The sequence below is a fragment of the Gopherus evgoodei genome, chromosome 1, assembly GCF_007399415.2.
Source record: "Gopherus evgoodei ecotype Sinaloan lineage chromosome 1, rGopEvg1_v1.p, whole genome shotgun sequence".
Classification (NCBI taxonomy): Eukaryota; Metazoa; Chordata; order Testudines; family Testudinidae; genus Gopherus; species Gopherus evgoodei.
Window position 1 is genome coordinate 360,074,497 of NC_044322.1, and position 6,000 is coordinate 360,080,496.

Below are 6,000 nucleotides of genomic sequence, written 5' to 3' on the forward strand. Positions count from 1 at the left end.
TTCTCTAAACCTTTTCTAATACCAGTATATCTTTTCGGAGGTGAGGAGACCACATCTGTACAGTATTCAAGATGTGGACGTACCATCGATTTATATAAGGGCAATAATATATTCTCTGTCTCATTCTCTATCCCTCTTTTAATGATTCCTAACATCCTGTTTGCTTTTTTGACTGCCTCTGCACACTGCATGGACTTCTTCAGAGAACTATCCATGATGACTCCAAGATCTTTTTCTGATTTGTTGTAGCTAAATTAGCCCCCCTCCCCCATCATATTGTATCTATAGTTGGGGTTCTTTTTCCCCCAATGTGCACCGATCAGAACTGAGGCCTCATTGTGCATTAGGGTGGAGAGAGCTTAGCAGATCAGAGCTGTTTCCATGCAATCTACCTGCAATGCCTAATTTCCCCCTTGCTCCCCATTCAAAAACATCCTGTTTAGCATCCCTTTGCTAATAATGTCCTAGATTTTGATGCAGTTGACACACTGCCCATTTAAACGGTTGGAGATTTCTTCCCTGATGGTGACTGGGTGTATAGCTCACAGCATACACATCCTTTCATTTTGTCCCTTGTTATCCAACAGGGAGCATTTATGACAACATCCAAGGCTTCTAAGCAGAAAAACATTTTTTCTAGGGTATTTTTTTCCCGTAAGTCTCAATTGTCCCTAACTACAGTGCATAGAAGCCAATTAAAAAAAGAATAAAAGAGGGTGGGGGGAACCCTCACAAGTTGTTCTCCTCCTACCATTTTACAGGTCTGTAAACCATCCTTGTATTTAAGTTGATAAAAGCCAGATATTCTTGCTCAATAAATCAGCTGTTGCTGCTTGAGGATTTTTTAGCTTGGGCTGAATCAGAGTTAAAAACCTAAATTATAGCGCCACCTGCAGGGGGCTCGAAATTTCAGCAGCTCTGGAAACCACAGGCCACACCAAGGAGTGTATTTAAAAAAAAAAAACAAAAAAACACAAGACAGGCAAGACAGTCTGGGTGGGGGTTTTCCTGACAGTGTGTAATTGCACCCAGACGCACTCTAGGGCATGCATGTGGCTGGGATAATGCCACTTCTCAGCTCCCTTATGGCCCTCATTTCGCCTAGTGTCTCACAAAGCTGCCCCAGGCCTGGGTTATCCTAGCATGACACCTCCTATTGCTCCAGCATCCTGAAGGAGAACCCTCAATCAAAAGCTGTTAATTTAATTTTCTGTACACTAAATGCCACAGTGAAACGATGAGAACTCAGGATGGTGACGCAGCTCGGCTCGGCTCGCAGAAGACCACCCGCTTCAGAATCCTGATTCTCCTCCTCACCCTGCTTCAGATGTTTGAAGCTTAAACAACTTCACCAGCTCAGCCAACACCCAAAACAAAATTGGCCTCCTCTATCGAACTGTCACCATTTTTGTCTCTGACAAAGGAAGTCTTCATCGTGCTGTTGGAGTATAAAAATTTCATTACAATTGGTTTTAAAGCTGGTCCAGTGTTTAGCATGGTAATTCCTTACACTCCCGGGACAAATGGAACCCAACTATCGCTCTCTGGATTGGCTGAGACTAGAAGAGACCAAACCAGCCGACTGCACAGAATACATGCCCTTGGTTGTTGCCAGGAAAAAGGAGGTGAGAAGTATATGTGCAAAGCAAGAAGTCTTGTCCCTTCATCTTCGCTTGAGAGATTTAAAATTAGAATAACCCGATAGGCCTTTTCCAGATCTACCTTCTAGGGATCTACAATCTTGTCCCTAACGCCAGATGGGAGTTGGGGTGTTTTTTCCCTCTAGCTCCACAAGATTCAGAAAGCTGCTCATTTGTTCTGCAGTTTTATCAGCCTCCAGTATGGGCACACAAGGAAAAAAAAGAAAAGACAGAATGGCTGGAAAGGAACACAAACAGCCGGCAATGAAGAGGAGGATGGAGAAGGGGAGGGGGGAAACGTGGGAAGAACAGGATTCTGTCAGCAACGTAGTCGAATGCCTGCTTCTGGAGGAGAATCTAGGTACAAACACTCAAGTGACAGGGAAGGAGAGAGCCCCAAAGAGTATCTGGAAAGCACCCGTGTCTCTTTTTTTACCATACTTGTATGGGGTCCAAAAAGCACCCCCTGCCACACACACACACACACACACAGAGTCATATGCTCTTGCTGCTAGGATATAACTAGGCATGCAGTGGGACATGATAGGACTGGGTCATCTAGAGCAAAGATGAGCTGGGCCTAGCAATCCAGCAGGAGGAAGGATGCCTGGGTTCCATTCATTTCTCTGCCACTGACTGGCTACCTGACCTCAGGCAAGTCACTTAACTCCACTGTACCACAGTTTCTCCCCTTCTGCAATTTTTTCCCTCTGTGAGACAGCAGATAAGTAGTGCACAGCTTAACATTTGCAGATGCGTATATGAAACACCAAGCTGGAAATCCATTTACACAATGAGACACACTGGTCAATCAGTGCCCACCCATTAAAATGTTTCCCTTCTGGACACTGCCAAGCACCTGGACTATTCATGTACTAAATGTGTTACCTCTCAGGCTTGTTTTCTTCAGTTTTTGCAGGTGCCTAGGAGTCGTTTCTCATTGTCCCTGTGAGAAAATTGGGCAACAGGCAGGAAGGGGATGGTCAGAAATCAGATCATTAGAGGTCAGAGAGACCTAATAGTTTAGAGAGTCCTCCCTCTTCCTCCCCTCAGCAGTCCAGGACTCTTCCCTACAGTATGTACTCTGCTGCGTTATCCAGTCTAGTTTTCAACTCAAGCAATGGGGCTTTCATCACTTCCCCTGGGAGACTGTTCCCCAGTCAAACAGCTCTCACTGGCAGGAAGCTGTTCCTGATTATTTGGCCTTATTCTCCCCCCTCTCCCATCTCCTAGTTGCTAACCCCTTAGGTCTAAAAACACTTTTAGGCTTTTCAGTCTCCCAATCTTCCACGCCCCCTGCCCCCACTCCCCATCCCACCCCCCCAACACTCCAATCTCTCTCTTCTCTAGAGAGATAATAGGAAGATAATCTCTTTTATTGGACCCACTGATGTTGGTGAAACACAACAGAAAGACACCAAGCTGGTGCAGTAAAATGTATTACCTTACCCATCTTGTCTCTCTAATAGCCTGGGACCAACACCGAGAAGGTGGTGATGTGACGCTCAACCACAAGGTGAACAGCTCTGGATCAGTTTTCTCCCCTCTTGTCCCACATGGTGGGTTGAGAAGAAGGATACGGTCTTGCTTCTTCCCAGAAGGGATCAGCAGACAAGACATTCGTTCCCATTTTGCTAGCGCCGCCTAGCCCTGGGGTTTGCTACCAAGGTAATGCTCGACAGACAGTTACCAACCCCTTCACCTTATCTTGCAAACACTTTCCAACCATCGAGGCTCTCCTTCCTCTCCCTTTGGGTCCCTGAAAAGCTGCCTGTCCTCGGAACCCCACTGAACTATTCCTCTTCCCCCTCACCTTCAAATGTTTGTAGGCCTGGTTCTCATGCGTCCAAACAGTAAAAGGGCAGCTGGAGAAAGGATGGGTGAAATGAGATCCAGGGGACCAGCGAGGACAATGATAAGGAGTGCAAAAAGCATAGCCCGGCACTGTGGAATTAAGAGGACATGAGAGAGAAGACGTTTCAAACTGCAGGAGACAGGCCAAGGGGCCATGATACGGAAGCAGGCAGGTGGAATGACAGAATACAAGGAGGACAAATTCATTGCCTTTTCATTATGGAGGACAATACAAATAGGAAGAACAATCAAAATCGAGCAAGGGAGGTGGGAGAATAATGCAGGGAGATAAGGACCTGGGATGTTCAGCATGGAGGGGTGAGGCAGAGTAACTGGTACAGAGCTAAAAGAACAGGAGACCTTGTGGCACCTTAGAGACTAACAAATTTATTTGAGCATAAGCTTTCATGGGCTACAGCCCACTTCATCAGAAGCATGCCGTGGAAAATACATTAGGAAGATGTATGTATATTATATATATATATACACATACATACACACACACTAATGGGAGTGATCAGTTAAGGTGAGCTATTACCTTAATAGCTCATTAGAGTGTGTATGGTAACACCCATTGTTTCATGTTCTCTGTGTATATATATCTATCTATCTTCCTATTGTAGTTTCCACTGCATGCATCCGATGACGTGGGCTGTAGCCCACAAAAGCTTATGCTCAAATAAATTTGTTAGTCTCTAAGGTGCCACAAGGACTCCTGTTCTTTTTGCGGATACAGACTAACACGGCTGCTACTCTGAAACCTGGTGCAGAGCTAGAGAGCCATGCTGTACACACAGAAGGCACTGCAGTAAAGAGCAATACAGGCTGGAAAGCAGAGGGGCCTGAAAGCACAAGTGAGTGATGAGGACACAGGGAAAAGGCAAAAATGGGAAACTCCAGAGAGGAAAGCTAAAGAGGTTGGTAAATAGGATGATGGGCTCAGGCAGAGTCTGTCCTGGAATTGGATGGGATTAGGACTCGGAGGGATGTAGGAAAATATTTATCTGGAAGGAGACCAGGCACTGTGAAGAAAGGATAGTGCAGTGGTTAGGGCATTACTCCGGGCTAGTCACTGCTATTAGAGCTCTGATAGCAACCAATGTAGACATATCCGAGCTAGCTTGGGTAGCGACAGGGCCAGCTCCAGCATTTTTAATGCCCCAAGCGGTGGCAGAGGGGGTGGGGGGAGCCGCAATTGGCTTTTTCATTCTTCGGCGGCAGGTCCTTCCCTCTGAGAGGGACTGAGGGAGCCACCAAAGAGCCAGACATGTCACCTCTCTCCGTTGGCCACCCCAAGCATCTGCTTGCTGCGCTGGTGCCTGGAGCCGGCCCTGGGTAGCGATTGCAGCAAAGCTGTGGCAGCCTGGACTAAACGCACAAGTACATCCTCAGGCTCTCTGGTGGCTGACACTCAGACCGCTCTGTAGCAATCACTCCTGATCCTGGGGGTTCTGACTCATGAGTTTTGGTAATAGTAGGTGGTACAACCAGGCATGGAAAGAAAGGGGTGTGATTTCATAGTGGGCGAGATACAAGCAGACAAAGAACGCCTATATTTGCATACCATCCTCATCACCATGGTATCAGACTAAAAAGGACAGAAGGAGAAAGAACAGAAAAGAAAGGGGTTAGTGAAGAAAGAAACAGGAAGGGGAAGTGAAATCCATTTCCCTGATGAACAATAGAACTTGTTAAAGAATCAATGGACAGACCCCACTGTAGCCTTTATTTACAGTTAGAAGAATGCGTTTAAATCCTTTTATGCAACCGTCCTTTAAAGTTGCCCATTTTCAAAGGGAATATCCTCTTTATCTCAGTGTAGAGGGGCTTAGGCGATCGATCCTTCCCATTACTCAGTGCTTACAAATAAAAACAAATATGCATGTATACTAGGTCCTGCAGTTAAAGCAGTATAGATCATGTGCACACTAGGACAGCCCTCTGCCCTGCTTTGTATATGTGTAACGCCTACACTAAGGTGTTACTACTTTAGCTTCAGCACCAGGAGGGTTATTCTGCTATGAAAATGGACCATTTTTGGAGTGAATTTGGAAGGTCTTTGACCCCTTTGCAGTACTGGGCCTTCCCTGTAAGAGTTGGTGTCACATCATCTAGAGCAGGAAGTTGAACTCCTTATGCATCTAGGTGCATAGAAATGGTTAGAGCAGAGCAGTGATCTGTCTAGTCCATGATCCTGTCTCAGGACTAGACACTTCAGAGGAAGGTGCAAGACACCCCATAGTTGACATCTATAGAAGTCTCATCAGCCCATGCAGTTAGTGGTTAGCATATACCCTGGAACCTTATTTTATTCAAGTAGATATGGTTATCCATATAAAATGCCCACTCCTTTTTTGAACCCTGCTAAGATCTTTGCCTCAATAACACTTTCTGGAAGCAAGCCGCACAAGCTAATTAGGCCGTATTAAAAAAAGTATGTCCTTTAATCAGTTTTAAATTGGTCACCTTCCAGATTGATCGGAAGATTCCTTGATCTTGTATTTTG